This window comes from Bos grunniens, chromosome 14 (genome assembly GCF_055505025.1).
Source record: "Bos grunniens cultivar Pamir isolate PY7600 chromosome 14, Bosgru_T2T1.0, whole genome shotgun sequence".
NCBI lineage: Eukaryota > Metazoa > Chordata > Mammalia > Artiodactyla > Bovidae > Bos > Bos grunniens.
This window is the reverse complement of record NC_141178.1, coordinates 65,063,247-65,087,573: the sequence shown is the minus strand read 5'-3', so window position 1 is coordinate 65,087,573 and position 24,327 is coordinate 65,063,247. Positions and strand designations below refer to the sequence as shown.

Below are 24,327 nucleotides of genomic sequence, written 5' to 3'. Positions count from 1 at the left end.
ACAGGAAAAACCATAGCCTTGACTAGATGGACCTTTTTTGGCAAAGTAATGTCTCTGCTTTTGAATATGCTATCTAGGTTGGTCATAACTTTCCTTCCAAGGAGTAAGCGTCTTTTAATTTCATGGCTGCAATCACCATCTGAAGTGATTTTAGAGCTCAAAGAAATTAAGTCTGACACTGTTTCCACTGTTTCCCCATCTATTTACTAATGAGAATATCTGTATATCACAGGGAACTCTAATGCTCTATGGTGGCCTGAATGGGAAGTTCAAAAGGGAGGGGACTATATATATATATATATATATATATGTATATACAGCTGATTCCTTTTGCTATAGAGTAGAAAGTAACACAACATTGTAAAGCAGCTACACTCCAGTAAAACTTAATCTGAAAAAACAAGGAAACTGAGGACAGAGTGTTTAAAAGATAGGCCCAAGATGAGAAGCTCTATACAGTCAGCAAAAACAAGACCAGGAGCTGACTGTGGCTCAGATCATGAACTCCTTATTACCAAATTCAGACTTAAATTGAAGAAAGTAGGGAAAACCACTAGACCATTCAGGTATGACCTAAATCAAACCCCTTATGATTATACAGTGGAAGTGAGAAATAGATTTAAGGGCCTAGATCTGATAGATAGAGTGCCTGATGAGCTATGGAAAGAGGTTCGTGACATTGTACAGAAGACAGGGATCAAGACCATCCCCATGGAAAAGAAATGCAAAAAAGCAAAATGGCTGTCTGGGGAGGCCTTACAAATAGCTGTGAAAAGAAGAGAAGCGAAAAGCAAAGGAGGAAAGGAAAGATATAAGCATCTGAATGCAGAGTTCCAAAGAATAGCAAGAAGAGATAAGAAAGCCTTCTTCAGCGATCAATGTAAAGAAATAGAGGAAAACAACAGAATGGGAAAGACTAGAGATCTCTTCAAGAAAATCAGAGATACCAAAGGAACATTTCATGCAAAGATGGGCTCGATAAAGGACAGAAATGGTATGGACCTAACAGAAGCAGAAGATATTAAGAAGAGATGGCAAGAATACACAGAAGAACTGTACAAAAAAGATCTTCACGACCCAGATAATCACGATGGTGTGATCACTGACCTAGAGCCAGACATCCTAGAATGTGAAGTCAAGTAGGCCTTAGAAAGCATCACTAAGAACAAAGCTAGTGGAGGTGATAGAATTCCAGTTGAGCTATTCCAAATCCTGAAAGATGATGCTGTGAAAGTGCTGCACGCAATATGCCAGCAAATTTGGAAAACTCAGCAGTGGCCACAGGACTGGAAAAGGTCAGTTTTCATTCCAATCCCAAAGAAAGGCAATGCCAAAGAATGCTCAAACTACCACACAATTGCACTCATCTCACATGCTAGTAAAGTAATGCTCAAAATTCTCCAAGCCAGGCTTCAGCAATATGTGAACTGTGAACTTCCTGATGTTCAAGCTGGTTTTAGAAAAGGCAGAGATCAAATTGCCAACATCCCCTGGATCATGCAAAAAGCAAGAGAGTTCCAGAAAAACATCTCTTTCTGCTTTATTGACTATGCCAAAGCCTTTGACTGTGTGGATCACAATAAACTGTGGGAAATTCTGAAAGAGATGGGAATACCAGACCACCTGATTTGCCTCTTGAGAAATTTGTATGCAGGTCAGGAAGCAAGAGTTAGAACTGGACGTGGAACAACAGACTGGTTCCAAATAGGAAAAGGAGTACGTCAAGGCTGTATATTGTCACCCTGCTTATTTAACTTAATGCAGAGTACATCATGAGAAATGCTGGACTGGAAGAAACACAAGCTAGAATCAAGATTGCCGGGAGAAATATCAATAACCTCAGATATGCAGATGACACCACCCTTATGGCAGAAAGTGAAGAGGAACTAAAAAGCCTCTTGATGAAGGTGAAAGTGGAGAGTGAAAAAGTTGGCTTAAAGCTCAACATTCAGAAAACGAAGATCATGGCATCCGGTCCCATCACTTCATGGGAAATAGATGGGGAAACAGCGGAAACAGTTTCTGACTATTTTTCTGGGCTCCAAAATCACTGCAGATGGTGACTACAGCCATGAAATTACAAGACACTTACTCCTTGGAAGGAAAGTTATGACCAACCTAGATAGCATATTCAAAAGCAGAGACATTACTTTGCCAACAAAGGTTCGTCTAGTCAAGGCTATGGTTTTTCCTGTGGTCATGTATGCATGTGAGAGTTGAACTGTGAAGAAGGCTGAGCGCTAAAGAGTTGATGCTTTTGAACTGTGGTGTTGGAGAAGACTCTTGAGAGTCCCTTGGACTGCAAGGAGATCCAACCAGTCCATTCTGAAGGAGATCAGCCTTGGGATTTCTTTGGAAGGAATGATGTTAAAGCTGAAACTCCAGTACTTTGGCCACCTCATGCAAAGAGTTGACTCATTGGAAAAGACTCTGACGCTGGGAGGGATTGAGGGCAAGAGGAGTTGGGACGACAGAGGATGAGATGGCTGGATGGCATCACTGACTCAATGGACGTGAGTCTGGGTGAACTCCGGGAGTTGGTGATGGATAGGGAGGCCTGGAGTGCTGCGATTCATGGGGTCACAAAGAGTCAGACACGACTGAGTGACTGATCTGATCTGACACATCTATTTTGAAAAGAAAACAGGTTCAGAACTCAAGTGTTCACACATGTAGGCTTAAATGAAACTCTATGTCATAGATCCTTTATTATTCATATTCTAAGACTTCCTATTACTGATGCAGAAAATAGCCCTCATTTAAATCCTAAGATGTCCTACTGGAGTTTCATTCTTGCTCATCTGATTCCTCTGCTTTTGCATTGTATGTAATCTGTTGTCTCCCAAACAAAAATCACAAAGAATAATATCAACATTTCAGGCTTGGTTTATTTTGTTTAACTGACATTAAGGAGTTAACAAGAATTTTCAGTGTTGTTAATTATCCTCTATATAGTTTTTTATTTTTTAAAAATAATCAATTCAATATATTTTCAGCTATCAGGTGCTTTCTTAAAGTCATGATGAATAAAATTATGAATTATACAAAAATTATTTTACTTTTATCGTATATGTCTCAGTACAGCCATGATAAGCTTATTAGGACAAATACTTCTTTTACACTGTTATTGTCAATTTTGTGCTCTAATTTTTGAGAGGCTATACTTTCCAGCAGTCTCATAGTTAACTTCTTCAGCAAGAATAGATAGTTTTCTCTTTGTAATTAATCAAGAAAATTATATTTCACTAAAACCAAACTTATTTTTTGGAAGCAGAAGAGATACTTCATTTCTATAAAACCAATCAGCAAACAGTGATTTTACCCTAGCAATTAAGTAATCCCTCAAATGACAAGATGACTTGAGGGTATTTTGATATATTCAAACTATTCCCTGGTGTTCTGAAAAGTTTCTAGAACTTTTTGATTAAAAAAATGCCTTGTTCTTTCAAGAGGGATTTGAGCATTCAGCTTGAAACACCAAGGGCTGCCTCCCCAAAAGGCAATTGTCAGCTTTACCTGCAGCTGATGCTGTTCTAGACCCGAGGGGCATCCTCAGGAGTGCCTGTATCTGTCTCCCATCTGTTACCTGAGTTTGTTTGTTTTTGAAACCATGAGAGTTCTCAGGAACTAGAAAATGGAGCCTGTAATTCTGTCAAGGTCAAAGCACTGGTGGAGGTTCAGTTCAGTTCAGTCGCTCAGTTGTGTCTGACTCTTTGCGACCCCATGGACTGCAGCACGCCAGGCTTCCCTGTCCATCACCAACTCCCGGAGTTTACTCAGACTCACGTCCATTGAGTTGGTGATGCCATCCAACCATCTCATTTTCTGTTGTGTCCTTCTCCTCCTGCCTTAAATCTGTCCCAGCATAAGGGTCTTTTCAAATGAGTCAGTTCTTTGCATCAGGTGACCAAAGTATGGGAGCTTCAGCTTCAGCATCAGTCCTTCCAATGAATATTCAGGACTTATTTTGCTTTAGGATGGATTGGTTGGATCTCCTTGCAGCCCAAGGGACTCTCAAGAGTCTTCTCTAACACCACAATTCAAAAGCATCAGTTCTTTGGTGCTCAGTCCAACTCTCACATCTATACATGACCACTGGAAAAACCATAGTTTTGACTAGATGGACCTTTGTTGGTAAAGTAACGTCTCTGCTTTTTAATATGCTGTCTAGGTTGGTCACAGCTCTTCTTCCAAGGAGCAAACGTCTTTTAATATCATGACTGCAGTCACCATCTGCAGTGATTTTGGAGCCCAAGAAAATAAAGTCTGTCATTGTTTCCATTGTTTCCCCATCTATTTCCCATGAATTGATGGGACTGGGTGGAAATAAAAAAACACAACACAACACAACAGTGGGGGTATGTACGATGTTGAAAAGAGAAAAATTTAGAAGACAGGTTTAAATATCTCCCTGTTACTCATTACATGTGTGATCTTTTTATGTAGCTTAACCTGTTTTATATTCCTTTCCTTCATTTGTGTCATGAGAAGAGTAAGTCTTATGAGATAATGCATGTGAAAGAATTCAATAGGTATTTGGTGCATAGTAAACACATAACAAACATTTATTGAATCCTAACTCAATTAAATGAAAGAAAATGGGGCAAGATTTGGGGGGTGACATAAAGACAACCCAAAGCATTCTTTCTTGTCTGTACCTGTTCATTATAGGTTCCGTGCTTTTGGTCTGCTCTTGAACCGCTCATAACTATTCCAAGATGGCAGCTCCATTTGGTTCATCATGCACGGGATACAGGAAGCCATTGTAGAGAGAAAAATCAGAGGCTTATTGCAACTCAGAGTCTGAAATTTCATCTTTCTCTACTCTCTAGTTAAAAAGAAAAAAATCTGTGTAGCTAATTGAAAGACTGCTTTTTTTTCAGGAGAGAAGTCTCTTCTCTAATCACTTCCAGGACTTGGTTGGATATGACTGCTGTTCTGGGATTCTAGTATGTGAATAAGTTCCCTGCGTCTGGGGGCCTACTGGAGCTGGAGCCCTAGAGGAAGAAAGCTATTCATTCGGAGCTGTCAGCACATCTTTCTCTATGAATTACTCTCTCCAACCTATCAGGACTTTTTTCTTGGGTATAGTAGAAGACTTTCTGTAAGAATGGGGCCCATTCAGAGCAGGTCACTACAAACATAGATTTCCTTGTTAATACACATTTGAGCCAAAGTATACTTCTTGCTAAACAGGACTGGGAAGAAATGGAATGGTTGAATCAGACTGCATTTGCCTTGTGGACTTTTTGAATAGATTCGTATTAGCTCAGCCAAACAAGATGACTTTTTCTACCCTGGCACTGAACATGGGTGGCATACTTGCTGTGGTAACCAGGACATAAGAATTTATTATGGAAATGAGGTAACAATGTATATTGAGTGGAGGAGTAGGAAAAGGATAGATTGATATTGAGCCTGCCCCCCCACATTGAAGGGCCTCCCCAGAGTCCCTGAAAGAACAGGAACAGTACACTAGGTGCAGAGATCCAGCCAGCTTTGTCTTTTGACCTTGGCTGCCACTTCAAGCATGGATTTTGCAAAGAATTAGGCTGACTCCATCACTCATCCATCACTGGCCCTGAAGGCCATGTCTACACAACAGCAAAAACAACCGAGTGATTCAGGCTGCAGCTGCCCCAGGGATTTCCCAATCTGTTGTGTTTCTGTGGTTTCCAGGCACATTACAAAATTTCACCCACTTGGTTTTTTACAAATTAAGGTAAATATATATTTTTTTAAGAAACTGAAAAAGATGATGCTGTTTGAAGCTGAAACTTCAAAAGGAATAAAGATTACTCGTCTATACAATGCCTAAATAAATAATGGGAATCTGAAGAGTTCATTCATCAGATGGTTATTTGGCCTTCACTAAACAACCCATTTGATGAGTTTCTTATTATTGAACAATGTCTATTTTTCATGTTTCCTTGAGAAACATTGTATTATATTAAAAATGAAACTTGACTATTATTGCTAGGAAGGGATAAGTATGAATGTTTTAATCAAGGAAACACAAGCCTTTCTTTTTCTTTCCTTTAATCCCTTCTGTTTTTCCTTTCTCCCTTTATTTGTTCCTAATTTCTCCCATTTCTGAGAGTCAAGAGTGAAATTGTGTTCAAATCCTATGAATATAGTAGTATTTTGTAAAATACAGAGATATGTAAACATTTTAGGTTTATAAGAGAACCTTTGTTTATTATCACTAAGACTCATGGGTCTTAGTGATAATAGGTCTTGTAGGCCTTTGAATGTTATGGTAAGAAAAGAGGTAAGATGAAACTTCACTTACTTAATTATAATTCATTGGCCTTAGATTATGAACCAAGGTACATTGTCTTGGATACACCTGTAATCTGTAGTATTTATTTTCTAATACTGGCAATGTCTTTGCCTAATTGTGCTTGGATAAACTGTATCACGTGGCAAACATTCTCTTCAGTGCTGTGGTATTCACTTGACAAATTACATATCATCTATGAGCTTTAAAGTTTGAAAATGTGTGTCTGTAGTATTTCCAACTTTACCAGGAAGTTGTAAAGATTATATAAATATACTTTGAAAAATTAGAGTTATTTACATAGAAGTGATTTAGCTCAATGATAAAGTGGAATTCTGGAATTAGATAATTCATAAGTTTAATGGAGAAGGGGATGATAGAGGATGAGATGGCTGGATGGCATCACTGACTCAATGGATGTGAGTCTGAGTGAACTCTGGGAGTTGGTGATGGACAGGGAGGCCTGGCGTGCTGCGATTCATGGGGTCGCAAAGAGTCGGACACGACTGAGCAACTGAACTGAACTGAAGTTTAATTTGAGTTGCTCTCAAACAAGCTGAGCAATCATAAATTATATTTCTTAGTCTCTCTGTGTCAAGTTCTTTATCTGTATATTTAGGATAATAGCATTGTGTTGTTGATAGCATTCTTGTGAGAAAGAAATTCATGGAAAACACTTGATATAGCTTAGGGCACAAAAGTCCTGAACGTGTGCTCAGTCGCTCAGTCGTGTCCGACTCTTTGCAACCCTATGGACTATAGCTCCCAGGCTCCTCTGTCTATGGAATTTTCCAGGCAAAAATACTGGCATGGGTTGATATTTCCTCCTCCAAGGGTCTTCCCGATCCAGGGATTGAACTCAAGTACACGATATTACTTTCAGAGATAATTATAAAAGAAACTTACAATACTTAAATCAGATAAATATTTCTTATTTGTATTATATAGAAGTCAATATATCTGAAAAGCTAAAACATTGTTGTTGCTATTCATCTAAGGTGAGAAAACATTTTCTCTCCTCTCTGTATACTCTTATGAAATGATCCCACCCATTGTAAGACTTTATATATTAACATAGATCTCAAAATCAGTCTCCAGTCTGGAGCTTTCTTCAGAGTTTTACACTTCATACGTATACCCATTTGTATATCATTTCTTCTTGGGTGAGTAGCAAGCACCTCAAACTTAACTCCTCTCAACTTTTGATTTCCTTTGTAATTTTTTACTCCTCAGAGTAAGTGGCTCTCCGACTCAGTCATTGTTTCATCAGATCAAGACAGAAAATAGAAGTCATTCTTGACTCTTCATCTTTTACTCTTATTCTTCATCTTATCAAGTCCATTGTTTCTACCTATATAGTTTACCTATATAAGCTGATAATAAGTGGATAATAGCTGTACTAGATTGAATCTTAGAATGTTACTCTAGGAAGTTATTTGTATAAGGGTGAGTTAGTGAAAAGAGATACCTACTCTTTTCATGAATCTCAAAGAAGATAATTGTATGATCCAATGGTCTGGTGGTACAGTAGATTTTATGATTTTATCTATTTCTCCTGCTTTTAAACTACATACACACATGCCTACAAATACTTCTGTCTCTTTAAATATGATTTCATCTTTAGTAATTCTCAGGTTATTAGTTTTACTTTTCATCCAGATGTTTTGGACTCATCACTGTTTCTGATTCATTGTGCTACGTCTGTGTCATACTTTTGAAACCTCCCTCATAGGCACATCTTCTTGGTCCTCTATTGTTGGATTTTGAATCTTTTCCAGTTCCCATTATCTTATTCTTCCCTAAGTCCCCACTCAGTGGAGAGTTAAGAGAGGACCCTGTGTTTTGGGAATCTTTCACTCAGTTCTGCAAACTGAGACTATTTAAATGATTCTGAATAATCATATACATTTCTGACTCCTTCTGCTAATTTCAAAAGAATATCTATCTAGAGATGCCGTTATTCCTTCTGTAGATAGGACACATCCTAGCTCAGGCAGTGACTTTGATATAAGATGACTGTGTGTCTCCACAACCTCCCTTCTTTGGCGTTTAAGTGTGCCTCAGGCTCAACAAGAATTAGAACAGCACCTATCATCTACTCAGCTCAGGGTTGCAGAACTCATCCTTTTCCTTTACAAATCCATTACATCTAAACATAATTAAAATTCCATTATCCCTAAAAAGAGATAACAATATATGAACTCTCCCTTCCCATACTGTGTTATAAATCTAATAACCATTATTATGTATTTTTCTAGTATATATTATTCTTCATTTAAAATAACATGCAAATATCTTTCAGGCATACTTGTTTTTCAGTCACTAAGTTGTGTCTGACTCTGAAACCATGAACTGCAGCATGACAGGCTCCCTATCCTTCACTATCCCCCGGAGTTTCCTCAAACTCATGTCCATTGAGTCAATGATGACATCCAACCATCTCGTACTCTGTTGCCTCCTTCTCCTCTTGCTCTCTCTCTTTCCAGCATCAGGGTCTTTTCCAATGGGTCAGCTCTTCATATCAGGAGGCCAAAATATTGGAGTTCCAGCTACAGAATCAGTCATTCCAATGAATATTCAGGGTTGATTTCCTTGCTGGTCTAGGGACCCTCAAGTGTCTTCTCTAGTAACATAATTTGAAAGCATTAATTCTTTGGTGCCCAGTCTTCTTTATGGTCTAACTCACATCTGTACTTGACTACTGGAAAACTTTCTGTTCAAATTCTTTAGTTCAGTTACTCAGTCTTGTCCAACTCTTTGCAACCCCGTGAACTGCAGCATGCCAGGGTTCCCTGTCCATCACCAACTCCTGGAGCTTGCTCAGACTTATGTCCATTGAGTCAGTGATGCCATACAAACATCTCATCCTCTGTCACCCCCTTCTCCTCCTGCCTTCAATCTTTCCCAGCATCAGGGTCTTTTCCAATGAGTCAGTTCTTCATATCAGGTGGCCAAAGTATTGGAGTTTCAGCCACAGCATCAGTCATTCCAATGAATATTCAGGACTGATTTCTTTTAGGATGGACTGGCTGGATCTTCTTGCAGTCCAAGGGACTCTCAAGAGTGTTCTCCAACACCACAGTTCAAAAGCATCAGTTCTTCAGCACTCAGCCTTCTTTATGGTCCAACTCACATCCATACACGACTACTGGAAAAACCATAGCTTTTGGTTCAAATTCTTAGGATTTAAAATATTTTTTCTTTGTTATGCATTTTGGCACTCTCTACATTATTGAGTGAGTCTGATATATTTTTAAAATGTTTTCAATGGAATTTCTATTAAAAGTTTAGAAAGCAGTCTGTGTTCATAGATGTTTGTATACTTAAATCACAAACATTTACGGGTCAACAGTCTGTTGTTCATTGTGGGGCTAGAAGGACTAATAGGAAATAGGGAGAAACAGTGAATATGAAGGAGCACTCATTTATTTTGGTCTGTGTAATGGTTCCTAAGAGGACCAAAGGTTTAGTTCAGTGCCCAGTACTCAGAATATTTATTTCAAATGAAGAATTCATCAGAAAGGGATAGGGAAGCTTAGCATGGAGAAGAAAAGGATGTTGTCAGAAAACTATAATTAGATTAATGAAAAAAGTTGACATTTGTCAGGTTCAGTTCCAAGCGCTTTATATGATACAGTAGCTTATTTTATTTTATTTTTTTTTTTGCAGCAACCCCATGATATGGATACTTGTTTTATCCATAATTTACAGATGAGAAAACTAAGGAACAAAGAAATAAATTATTTACCTAGGGTCACATGGTTTATGAAGTTGGATTTTAACTTAGGCAGCCTGGCTTCCAGGCTAATCTGAGATTTGGCCTTGCTTTTGCCTGCTCCCCAGTCCTTCTCTCTGCTTCCTCTCCTATTTTCTCTCTTCAGTCTTTCCATTGTGAAGTGGAAAAGCAAATAAAGAAGGTGAAGACATAGCACATTTCATAGGTCAGAAGGAGACAGGAAGGCCAAAATAGGCCTTTCCTTAATTGACTCTGATGGGCCAAACGTCAATTGCTGATGACAGTTTGGTGGAAACTGAGAAAAACCCTAAGGAGAGTTGGGGTGAAATTGCTATGCTAAGCACAAGATCTTATACATGCATGTTTGTGGTGGGAGAGGAGAGTTGGGGATATCCACTGACAGGGAATTCTTCCTCTCCTAATGTAAGAATATTTAGAAAGAAGGTATATAAAAGGCAATTTTAAAAAGTAGTGATTTCTTCTAAGCCTGTATTATTACTAATAATGCTTTTTTGAAATACAAGCATTAGCTAGCCATAAATAAGACTTAAGCTCGATTTTAATAAATGTCAAATAATAGCTAATATTTATTAAACAACTAGTATGTGCAGGTATTGTCATAAATGTTTTTCTTGATTTAACACTTAATGGCAGGCTTTGGCCTGCCATCATCAGTTTCAGTGGCTGACTCATGGAAATACCCAGTAACTGGGCATTGAATGGACAAATGAGGACTCCAAACATTCATAGTAAAAGACTCCAGGTACCTGACTTTTTAATTTTATTTTTTGTCCCAAATACCTTTTGTTATAGTGTTAAATCATTAAGTTAAAAAATTAAGTATATACTATACAATGGCACCCCACTCCAGTGTTCTTGCCTGGAGAATCCCAGGGACGGGGGAGCCTGGTGGGCTGCTGTCTATGGGGTCGCACAGAGTCGGACACGACTGAAGTGACTTAGCAGCAGCAGCATACAAAAATCAAGTATACTGTTTTATGGATGAGGGGACTGAGTCATGAGAGGCCAGGTCACTTGTCCAAGGTCACACAGTCACATGGGGTGTACAGAGTATGGGTTTGAAGCCAAACTGTGTGGCCACAGAGTCCATGCTCTTAACCCGGTCCTTTCTACAACAAGGGCATGTGTATCTATTTGCTTGGCATATAGTAGGTACTCAGTAAACTTTAAATTATTGAATTAATTACATGAGTTCTAGCTGGTATGTCTTTCACTGTGGACTCAGTGTTCTTTTTATAATTAGAATAACATTTAAAGTGAAAACTTCAAGACAGAATTATAAAGTGGAACAGAAGTAAAAACCACAGAAACTTTCACAATAATAGTTTTAGTGTTTTCACAGCCTGCCAGTCATTTCCAGCCATTTTCCAAAGACACTGCTCTCACATGTCTGTGAAGGTGCAGGGAGACCTACTGCTTGGAATAGTTTGCACTACTCTGATTAGTACAGTTCACTGTTCATCTTTCAAAAGGTCTATTTAATAACCTCTTACATGAAGTTTGCATCCTTCTTCTCCAGTCACCAATGACCTACTTCTCCCTCCTCTAATTGGACAAGCTGGTAGCTGTCAAATTTTTACTGCCTCATCAGCAAGGAAGACTTTATTCAAGACTGTTGCAATAGGGAGTGAGATTAAACTCTACTCCACCAAAACAAAAGGTTGGAGGATTTTTAAGCACTGGATTAGCTGGTGAAAAAGTACTGGAAGCACTTAGCAGGGAAGTTGGTCAAAGTCATTAGGCCATCTGTGCTTGCCAATCGTTGTTTACTGAAGTTAGACTTCTACCCTCTCACAGAAATTGAAAAATAGGAAAAAAAAAAAAAAGAAAAATAGGGACACTGTCTTTTGCATTAATTTTTTTTTTTAATTTTGTTACACTGGGTCTTAATTGTAGCACGTGGGATCTTTTGTTGCAGTGTGCAGACTTGACTTAGCAGCAGCAGCAGCAGACTCTCTAGTTATAGCATGCTAGTTGTGGCATGCAGGCTCAATTGTGGTGTGTGGGCTAAATTGCTCCACAGTGTGTGGGATCTTAGTTCCCAGACCAGGGATCAAACCCATATCGCCTGGATTGCAAGGCAGATTCTTAACCAGAGGACCACCAGGGAAGTCCCTGACACTGTCTTTCTTGATGATTATATTTCAAAGGGCTTCCCAGGTGGCGCTAGTGATAAAGAACCTGCCTGCCAGTGTAGGATCCATAAGAGATGCAGGGATGCCTCCCAAGTCCATGAGAAAGATATTCCTGGACTGTACACCCGGCAACAGGCTGGGAAAAGGAGATTGAAAGAATTTAAACTGTTGAAATTAAATTGTTGAATTCTTCCTGTTGAAAGAATTTACAACAGAAAGTTTCCTAAAGTAGGTGCTCTAAGAAAAGGGAGGTCTACAGTCCAAAGTTTAATCAAGTAGAGGTGAACTTTAAGACTTGGTCTCAGGCAAACATTTTTCATGGTGGTTTCCATTGTATTATAACTAAAACTGTTGTCCAGTTGACCCTCTTAAATATAAGAAGCTTTGGCCTGCCATCATCAGTTTCAGTGGCTAGCTCATGGAAATACCCAGTAACTGGGCATTGAACGGACACATGAAGACTCCAAACATTCATAGTAAAAGACTCCAGATACCTGGCTTTTTGATTCTATTTTTTGTCCCCAAATGCCTTTTGATATAGACTTGCAACTGATGTGAAGTGAAAGGAGAAAGTTTTCTCTTATGTACTTTCTCCAAAATAAATCAAGTTGAAGAAGTCTTGCTGAGAGAAAATGTTAGGAGTTAACCTTATTGCTGATGACAGTCCTGTCAAAACTGTCTTCTTCAATAAGTACCTCTTTTGTTCTCTCTCTACTTTTTGGAAAAGCGGTCCTGTTAGGCCCCTTTACCGTTTCTGATACCATCTGGCTGCCCTATCCTCATCTGTATGCACACACATGTGGTGTAGTCTTTGGCAGGGACAGTGTTGTTACAGAGACCACACCAGATAAAGAGCTAGAAGACTGCAGTCATGGGCTTGGATCTGCTCTTATTCAGTTGTTAAAGGCAAATGTCCTGCCCTGATCAGGTGCATTGGCTCACAGAAAGAGAATACATGTTAGACTATTTCACGAAACTGCTATTTCCAGAATCTCTTGGAAAGTTAGAAGCCTCATTAATGCTGAGAGATGGCCATGGGCCCAAGACCTATTCATCATTGTCACCTCCATTCCCAATTTACACCCAGCCTGCTCCTCCCAGTTTATCACTCACCTGATCCAAGGTCAAGCCAATCACTTACTTTCCCCAGAACTCAATTCCTGCATCTATTACATGGGAATAATAGTACTCCATAAAAAATTAAGGAAATAAAATGGGATTTTATTAATAGTTCATGCTATTTAGACATTCCACACCCAGTTCTTTTTTATTGATGTTATATAACATCTCTCCTATGTTTGGCTTTGCATTTTTCTCCCAAATTGACCTTTTAACACTGATATATAGTCGGAAGCACTTTATGCTCCTTAGCCTCCAGTTAGTTCACAGTCAAAATACTTCAAGTGGTGATAAGGAGAGAAGATGCAAGATAAGATTGAAAGGAAGGGAAGGAAAAGAGCATAGAAGAATAGAGAAGAGAGCAGAGTTGTTTTATAGTCAAGAATTAAAGCCATTCTGTTAAAATTATAGTTTTTGGAAGTCCATTTTGGTGATTTTCTTTTTTCTTTAATCATTGTTTAAAACTTGAAGTGTAGTTGATTTACAGATTTGTGTGGGTTTCTGCTGTACAATAAAGTGATTCAGGTATATACACATTCTTAATATTCTTTGCCATTACATTATCACAGAATAGTGACTAGAGTTCCCCGTGCTATAAGTAGGACCTTGTTGTTTGTCCATTCTAAATACAAAAGCTGAAGTCTGCTAACCCCAGCCTCCCACCCCCCCTCCCACTTGGCAACCAGCAGGCTGTTTTTTATGTCTGTGATTCTGTTTCAATAGATTCATTTGTGTCATATTTTAGATTTCACATTTAACTGACATCATATGGAATTTGTCTTTCCCTTTTTTATTTACTTCTTTTAGTATGATAACCTCCAGGTGCATCCGTGTTGCTGAAAATGGCATTATTTTGTTCTTCTTTATGGCTGAGTACTTTGCCATTGTACATATGCACCACATCTTCTATGTGATTTTCTTCTTAAACAAGTATGGTTTCTATACTCTAATTAAGTTGCCATCTCTAATCCTAATCCTTGGGAAACCAGAATAGTATCCACCTGGAGGGCACAATGGTGCCTCAGTCTTTGTTTCCTTCAGCAGATACAGAAAACAAGGTTTAAGAAATTATCAGCTCCCTCAGATCTATTTGGAAAGTAAAGGAAAAAAAATCGAGAAGGTGTAGTAATTTGTTGACTATAAGTATCTTTGGAGTTCTGCAGATCTGGATTTGACATGTGGATCTAGTGGTTGTCAGTTATGTGATCTTGGGAAAGTTACTTAAGATCTCATTCCATCCTTAAAAATGGGGGACATGCTATTTCCTTTGAGAGTCTATCTAAACTTTACAGATAATGCTTGGCATTTTTATAAATGTTAATAAATCAAGTTCTTGATATAGAAAATGTGCTCAAAATACAGTTTAACATGTAGATTTTCTGACTGAGTGGGGTTGGTTGTGGAGTTGTGGGAGGTATAAGAGTTAGGGAAGAAAGAACAAGGTAAAAGTAGTTTTTAGCAATGTCAGAGGGACTTAGGAAATGGCAACCCGCTCCAGTATTCTTGCCTGGAGAATCCCAGGGATGGGAGCCTGGTGGGCTGCCGTCTGTGGGGTTGCACAGAGTCGGACACGACTGAAGTGACTTAGCAGTAGCAGAGGGACTTAAGCTGGTGATGCTCTGTCAACAAAGCCATAGTTGGTATTACGGACATTTATCTTCTTGTCAGTGAATTGGGGACAGCTCTAAAAATGCCTTAGGATGTGTCCTCCTATACATCAGATCAGATCAGTCGCTCAGTCGTGTCTGACTCTTTGCGACCCCATGAATCTCAGCACGCCAGGCCTCCCTGTCCATCACCAACTCCCAAAGTTCACTGAGACTCATGTCCATCAAGTCAGTGATGCTATCCAGTCATCTCATCCTCTGTCGTCCCCTTCTCCTCTTGCCCCCAATCCCTCCCAGCATCAGAGTCTTTTCCAGTGAGTCAACTCTTCGCATGAGGTGGCCAGAGGACTGGAGTTTCAGCTTCAGCATCATTCCTTCCAAAGAAATCCCAGGGCTGATCTTCAGAATGGACTGGTTGGATCTCCTTGCAGTCCAAGGGACTCTCAAGAGTCTTCTCCAACACCACAGTTCAAAAACATCAATTCTTCGGTGCTCAGCTTTCTTCACAGTCCAACTCTCAGTTGGTGGTAAATAAAACACATGCTTACTCCCATATATGTATAGTTAGACCAAAGAGTCTTTGGTTTCCTAGGACTTATGACCCCGGAGGCATTAAGACAGTTTATTGGTTTGTAAGTTCTCTCTTCTAAGGGAATGCTTTCATTAGTAATTTGGCATTTTGTTTCCTCTCCTCATATTTTGTGGGTATGTTGAATATTTGCTGTTACATTTGGGCATGTAAATCCAATTCCCCTTCCTACTGGGTGGTGGAATGCAGTGCTACCTACTACTACAAATGCCTGAGAGGGGACAGTCTCTATCAGCCTTCCTCTGGCAGAGAAAGGGTATGGTGTCTTGGCTTGTCTATTATGATTCACTCACCTGGGATTTGAACCTGGAGAGATTGACAACAGATGTATTGAATAGTTAGGACTTATTTGTGATGGTGGTAGGGAGCAGTGGCTCAGATGGGAAAGAATCTCGACCTGGGTTGAGAAGATTCCCTGGAGAAGGAAATGGCAACCCACTCCAGTCTTCTTGCCTGGAGAATTCCATGGGCAGAGGAGCCTGGCAGGCTACAGTCCATGGGGGTCACAAAGAGTCAGACATGACTGAATGTCTAACACTTTCAGGAAGCAGAAACTTCTAGTATTTTATAGAAGACCATTTTTCCATTTTCTGATAATCTTCATTATGTCCTCTGTATACTCATTGTTCTCTTCATGTTTTCTTTCCAGTTCTAAGACCAAAGCTCCTGCCTCTGTATTAAAAGGATGCTGCTGGAAGCATCAAACCACAAAACATATCAATGACAGGACTGCATATATTCCTGGGAACAGTTATCTTGGGTTACATCTGATTGTGGCAGCCTCATATTTAAAATCCTCCAGCTGAGGTCTCCAATGCCCATTAATATAAACCCCCAATTTTTTTTTTGTTGTTTTCGGATCTCAATAATCCTTCATTATTTGTCTTACTGAATTTTTAGACCTTATGTCTCACTCCATTCTTCCTTGAGCACAAAGCTTAGTTTGCATTCTGAAATTTTTCAGTTCTTCAAAATGCAGAAACCTTCTGCATGTATTTTAATCCCTCCTTCAACTTTTAAACTCCTAGACCTATAAAACTGATTCTTGTTATCATGATGGTTAATGTTCTATGAAATCCCAACAACACTGCATTACCAAATACTGAACTATTTCCTAGGGGGAACACACATATACACACACTTATACATATATCACAAAGATTGCAATGTTAAATCCTAAAAGCAAAATATCCTGGTAGATTCTATTTTCTTTATTTTATAAAACTGAAAGCGACATTCAGAAGTACTAAAGTGACTTATGTGAGGTTGCTCCAGTAACAGGAGCCAGAGTTGGGATTCAAACCCAGTCTAACAGGCTTGTGTCAGAACATCTTGCATTGCCCCGCAAATCTCCTTCCCCACCAGCATCCCACAATCTCTACCCTCTGCTCCTCTCTGAGCTGAAATGAGGACACAGAGCATTATCTTCTTCCATCTCTGCTGGGTACATATGAGTTTGGACATTTCAAAAATTTCCCTGCTCTGCACATGTCTGTGAATGAGCCAGAAAGCATTTCAAGTATTGATTTTAGGGTTACTGATTTTAGTGATATGACTTTGCAAATACAGAATCTATTGATAATGAGGATCAACTGTACATGTCTCCACTTCCACCCTTAGACTGAGTTCAATATTCCTGCTGGTTGCTCTTGAACTTCCTCCATCATACCTCAGGGTTAAAATTGCCTATTAATCACCTTGAGAGTATATACTCTATAATAGGAACTTTTCTATTTTGGTCATCATTGTATTTCCAAGTCCTATTCCAGTGTTTGACACATGATAGAAACTAAAAAAAGATTTGCTGACTAAATGAATTAATGAGAAATTACAAATCGTTCCACATGGCTGTGGCTATACAACCATCTTCACAGTGAAGATTTAGTTAATTTCTGGTTAGGGTCTCAGGGTCTGCCCTAACAAAGGTTAGGGCATATTTCCCATTCAAGATGCCTTGATCAGTTTTCCTACAGTTCTTGTGAAAGACAGTGATAATGCAGAAACTTTGAAGTTCTGGGTGTTTCCTTCATTGTTTCTACATACTAGGAAAGTATCATACATCAGAGGAGTCCTTATTTCAGAAGAGTTCTAGTATTGCCTTGAATTAGAAGAGATTTCTCCTTTTGACACCCATAAAAGCTGTACCACAAGCTTAAAAGGGAGGCTGACAAATCCAGTTCCCACGTTTTACCTTTGAATATAGAGAGATTGTCCAGTGGCACAAGTGATGTGTTAATCACTGAAGAAGTTTGGCAAGGTCAAAGTCAAAACTGTCCTGTGGCTATTTTAACCAAGCCATTCTGCTCTCAAAGGGGTAATGATTGTCTTAGACAAAGAATAAATATATTGCAAAAGGGGGACTGAGCCTTATAAAATGAGGAAAATTTTTTAATGAAATCCATGGAAAAAAAAAAAACTTATATCACACCTGATAGAAAATGAATGAGCCTATGATTGATGTGATTAAGACAGACTAACATTGAGAAAGTCTGACAGATATTTCTTTTGGACCTTGTTTTTATCAGTGATGTTAAAGCTAACTGGGGAAATTTGCCCTGGCCATGTATCAAGTCATTATAGAGGACGTGGACTGAACTTTCATTCTCTGCTTTTCTGGTTAGGGCCTCCTATATCAGGCTTCCCTTCTAATCTCAGCCATGTTTATCTTGAATATAAAACTTGGCAAGAAAATTTAGCCCAAATGTAATTAAACTATGGTCATTCCAAATTTCTTTTTTTTTTTTTTTACAAAAGTATGTTTTTCTCATTCTGATATTGAATTTCTTTCTGAGTTCCCATTTTCATAATTATCCATCAAATGAGTGTCAAGAAATAAATAACTTTTGTTAATTTGAGCAACTTAGTTACAAAAATCAAAATAGAGCATTAATTGTAACAACTGATTTAATCTCTCTAAGTAAGAGAACTGTTATATAGGTTTAAAGCTGTTTGTGAAGGAAGTATTGACAATTTGCCAACAATAACTATCAATGATAGACAGTAAAATTGCCTCTGGTGACAAGTCTTTTCAAGCTACACCTAAATTGGAAATAATTTGCATTGATCTTACTCTCCTCACCTATGATGGTCTATAGCTGTAAGAATGTTAATATGAAATATTCTTACTCTAAATTGATTATTACAAATACATTAGTAGTAAGCTGGCTTTTCAATTGTGTCTCCAAAGAAACAAAGCCAAGTCTCAATGTTCAGAATGTCAGTTTGAAACCTAATAACTTGGCAAGTATGTTCTTTAACACATGTAATAATTTCATTGACTTTAAATTTTGTCCCCAAGTTTTTTAAACCTTTGTTTATTCTTAAATGTCATCATTATTAAAACCATTAAAAAAACTTTATTTTATATTGGAGTACAGCTGGTTAACAATGTGGTAGTTTCAGGTGAACAGCAAAGGTGCTCAGCCTTACACATGTATGTATCCACTCTCCCCTGAACTCCCTTCCCCTCCCATCCAGGCTGCCACATAACATTGAACAGAGTTCCCTGTGTAAAGCCATTTATTTTTTTAAAGTTTATGGCCAATCCTAGTTAGCCATGTCTGCTTAAAACGTTGCTCTTTCATTTTATTTTGCCTTTATTTACCTCTGAGTTTCAGTGTATCTTCCTAATTTTTCTTTCACCTTCCTATTCTTTTCATCCTCCCTTTCTTTTCTACTCTTATTTTTTCCCTTGTCATCTGTGATATAAGGTATTAAAAACATAATAAATCAGAGCTTCTTAGATATTTCTCATAACAATTTGAATTCTCAAGTCAATTCCCAGAATGAATCTAAACATTTAAATGACTTGATACACCCAGAGGGCATATTGTTAATAGCCATCAATTAAAATTTTTTGTGCTGGAATGCTTATATTAAATATAATCAACAGAGAGAAGATCAAAATTTCCCTGAAGAGAAATATAATCTTAGTATATTAATCAAAAAATAAAAACTAAAAAAGAGGAAAGTAAATCAAGAGGTCAGTCTGATGGAGTTCTGCTATTTTTAACTTTTATATTAGTTTATTTTTGTTAGATTTCATGCTCTAATACAGGAATTGTTGGAAAGAGTTTGAAACTTGAGTAGTAATTTAATTTTTGTGTGTGTGGTCTATGAGTGATTTCTGAACACTATTGGTAACATATTAAATTTTATAAAATAAATACTGTTTTATGATACTTTGCTATAGTAACCTCAGAATCAATTGTCAAATTATTTACAAGCATTTAAAAGAATTTTTCAGCATGGCCATATGTGTAAATTTGGTTATGCTGACCTCTGTCAAATTCAAATCTTTTAATAATATATGAAATATAGGACTTGCCTACTAAAAGATTTTGAATGTTGCTATATTTGAAGAGTTACTTATATCTACAAGAAAGAACGCATGTGTTGAGTTCAGTGTGCAAAGATCATTTCATGTTATCTAGGTAATAATCAGTATTTGTATGTTCATCACAATGAAATACAAACAAAAAAGAATCCTTACTTCCTTAAGAACAAAAATAAGTGCAAATTCAAAGGTGAAGATCCTTAAGGATCTCATTAAAATTATGATGCAGGAGATGAAATCACAAACTTAAAAGAAGTGCTCAAGACTTAAGGAGTGTAATATTTTAGTTTGCTTGGCCTTGAATTTGGAGCTCTGAACTTGCATGGTTGTATGCGTAACTGTTCCTATAACAGTTCAACTAACTCAGTTGGAAACAGAGTCATTATGATGTGTTGGAAAATGATAGTATGTGGAGACTGAAAATACTGATTCTGAGAAGTCCACTCCTGACTCTTCGATTATAATGAACAAGTTATTTGATTGCATGCAATGTTACTATTTATTGTCTCCCTGGAAAGTACACAAAATATCTCTTAATAATGGCACGTGGCTATTGTAAATCTCTGTCTATTCTCTTTCTGGGATACAAAGAAAGAATATGGCAGCACTACATACCTTCCATTTCTCATGGGGTAGCTCAATATGGAGAGGAAATAGTCTTTTTACCTCTTGGAACAAGGAGGAATTCTAATTCCTTTATTTATTCAAATGCTTTTGAATACATACATTGATATGGACATGAGCTACCCCTGGGTTTATGTTTCTGTCAGTTCCTTTCCCATTTGGAACTCTGGTATGACTCAAGAATTTTCTAGTAAATGATGGGAACACATGTTAAACCCATTCCTACTGACTTTCAGTCATATTTGTTATACGGTAACAGAATGGTTTTCTTATTCCAACAGCTCACTTTCCATGTAGGAACCAGAGTGATTTTTAAAAACACAAATTATTTACAAAATGCTCCTGGTTAAAATCACTCAATGTTTCCAATTACACTTAGAATTAAAAAAAAAAAAATCCTTATCCTCCTCTTTGTAGAAGAGGATCCCTCTAAAATCATTTGATGCTAATCCCTTCCTGGATCACTCCATTCCTCAAATAGCCCTCTTCTGATGCAGGAACTTTGCACAAGTTGTCTTTCTGCCTGAACACTGCCTCATGTCTTCATGTCAGCCTATCTTTGCATGAAGTTAACCTTTTCAATTTTAAGGTCTTAACATCATTTTCTTCCAATGTTCTTTGTAGTATTTGTTGTAATCCTAAATCATATCTGCCTATTTACTTTTTGTCTGTGTCCAAGACTAGATTAAAAAAAAAATTCAACTCCCTCATGGTTTTACACATATTCAATAAACAATCAGAATAATTAACTGAATGAGCAAACAGCTTCAGCATGAGTTGGTGAAAAGCATAGGCTTCAACAGACTGTATTTACTTGCTGTGTAAGTATTTGCTCGCCCTTTCCTTGCTTACTGGCAAGTTAGATGTGTCACCTCTAGCACCTACCACATCCCACACTGATAGATGAGGACATTCAGATCTAGTGAAGCTCACTCTGTCTCGCAGCAAAAGAGAGCTTATTTGAAGCTCAGGCTCTTCCCACTGTGATGCACTATGTGCTAAGTTGCTTCAGTCGTGTCCGACTCTTGTGATCCCCTAGACTTTAGCCCACCAGGCTCCTCCGTCCATGGGATTTCCCAGGCAAGAATACTGGAGTAACCACTCCATGCTCTCCTCCAAGGGATCATCCTGATCCAGGGACTGAACTTGCATCTCTTATGTCTCCAGCATTGGCAGGCAGGTTCTTTATCCCTAGTGCCACCTGGGAAGCCCCTGTGATGCACTGCCTCATGCCTTTTTATTTTATTTTTTTCAGACACTACTAAGGATGTGCCACAATCCAATTTCTAGAATAATTTTCAGACTTATACATTTCCTTTTAGAGAGTTTTCATGAATCTCCTCTTCTAGGTTGCTCTTCATTTGTGGCCTCTCTCTCTCAAACAACTTTTTTTGAACATCAAGTTTGACCACCAAGACTCCTCTGCCATGTACAGCTGTATGCAGTCTTTCCTGGTAAGTTTCTGGTTTTATGTAATGACATTTTCCATCATAGGTATATTGTTGTTAAGGTTGGTAAATCCTATAATTTCTTGCTCTGTGGTTAGACTTTAAAACATATATGGTGGTTCAGGATCTTGGCTAAACCCCTCAATCAAAAGTTGGGTCTCAGTGAATGGTTGTTGTGTTGACTACTGGGCACATCTGAAGTTTGTGCATCCAGTTTGGAGTTCCATTTCTAGGGGGCACCTACAGTTTGCAAGTTAATCTTCAAAAGCAATATGTCTGTGTCTTCTGGGAAGTTCCCGAGGATCATAATTCTTAAATTTGTTCTTGATTTCATAGTTTGGACAGTTACTATTGTGCTATTTTTAGATGCTGCTAGAGCAATGGCACCCCATTCCAGTACTCTTGCCTAGAAAATCCCGTGGATGAGGAGCCTGGTAGGCTGCAGTCCATGGGGTCGCTAAGAGCTGGACACGACTGAGCGACTTCGCTTTTACTTTTCACTTTCATGCATTGGAGAAGGAAATGGCAACCCACTCCAGTGTTCTTGCCTGGAGAATCCCAGGGACGGGGGAGCCTGGTGGCTGCCATCTATGGGGTCACACAGAGTCGGACGCGACTGAAGTGACTTAGCACAGCATAGCATAGCATAGAGATATATTCTTTTTAAAGATTTTCTGTTTTGATGATGATGCTTGTGAGTCTCAGAAAACAGTTTTTCTTCTCCCATGTAATTAATACTAAATAAACTTTCAATTCTATAACATGTTTTATAGAGTTCAGGTTTGTTTCTAACAAAGGCAAATGTGCTTCTTAAGTGTTCTTTTTGTGTTGTTCCAGGTTTTTACAGGGAAGATGTTTACACAATCTTTGCCATAGCACATCAAGCTACAGTTCAGGACCTTCTGAGAAAAAATTTAGCATTGGTGTGACTTAAGGAAGAATCAAGTCAATGAAAGCCTTGGTCCTAATGAGTGGAGTGTGTGTGTTGTGTGTGCGTGTGTGTGTATGTGTGTGTGTGCATTGTGTATGGTATGTGTTCTTCGTGAACATGTGTGTGGAATGTAGGGGCTTATATGGTGTGTGATATATGTGTATGTTGACAGTGTCATCAGGTAGGGATGGCTTTTCCTTCTCTTCCATCTTTCAAATCTCACACAAGGATCTCCCATCCTCTGACTTTAATTGCTTTTGACATGGGAATCAGGGGTGTGTGTTTTCCACGTTCTAACAAGCAAAGAGGGATGAAGATGTACTGATTATTAGCCAGCAGCATCTGGAAAGTTACCACACTGACTGCAACTTTTTAATTAGAAAAGACAACTGATTTCATTTAAGGTAACTAGGCAAAGGGCTTTCTGTAGAGTTTAATTTAGTGCTGATAATTGGGGGCTGTGTAATAGTGTGTTCCTTGACTCCTTTTAATGTCCAGGGACACAGATTGAGGAGGATCAGCAGTCAATTAAGAACCTGGCACATGGCGTGCTCTCAGTATTTGTGGTTGTCATTACTTCTAGAGCAGCAGGAAAGACAATTAGCTCTTGGCAACATATTGAGGCAACAAGGCCGAGTCACTCAAGGAAGTTAGGCATTGGCCACAGAAATCACTGTCACTCCCACGTGCAAAAGACGAAGCACAAAGGGAGTGAGGGTGCAAAGGGTGAAGCACAAAGCTGCTTGGAAAAACCACGTGTTGAGTTTTGTCTTCTCACATCACACCCTGCATCTCACTGCCCAGCCCACTGTCAGGTGTATTTATCAATTCCTGCTTGGAGACTTGTTTTTTTCCCTCTCTCTGCGAATAATGTTTCCAATTCTTTCAACAGATGCTTATTGGGCACTTGCTATATGAAAATCACTGTTCTGGGAACTAGGAAAATAGGAATTTATAAATAAAAAGCTTGCGAACTTTACAAGACAGCAATGTAATAGGGAGAAAAGAATGTGTGTATGTGAGTGTGCATATATAGTTGTTACTATGCCCTATCCTCTACTGGGGATAGAGTGTAAATAATATTCTTCCTTTTTTGGGGACTTTGTTGACCCAGTAAGGAGGGCTAAGACAGATGTGAGAGACAGGTATAGGAGGATTTGAATATTTTGGAGTTTATAAACAGATGAGATGTATTCTTAAAGGTCATGTAATTAGAAGTAGACCTTCTAGGCTATTTATCATAAACTGTGAAATTCCAAACAAACTCTTTATTTGTTCCATATACCCTTTCCCTAATAAAAAAATGCACACCAGAGTCTCTTGAGAAACTAAAGGAGTAAATGTCAATGATAATAAAGGCTACAGTTTACTGAGTGCTCATCAGATTTATATCTTACAAAAACATTGCAACAGTCATTTGACTTGCTGTTTCACCAATATTATCTTTTAAATTTGTTCCAGAAACCCCAACATGAGAACTATCATTCTTTTATAGGTGATA

At 38.4% G+C, this 24,327-nt stretch overlaps 1 long non-coding RNA gene across 1 annotated transcript in view; it reads left to right on the top strand.

Moving 5' to 3' along the window:
• The window catches only part of LOC147359562 (uncharacterized), a 112,432-nt gene that overhangs the window by 52,463 nt on the left and 35,642 nt on the right, over positions 1-24,327 (top strand). The window contains exon 2 of the long non-coding RNA XR_015140886.1: positions 21,797-21,901. This is a non-coding gene — a long non-coding RNA (uncharacterized LOC147359562). The remainder of the gene's footprint in view (positions 1-21,796; positions 21,902-24,327) is intronic.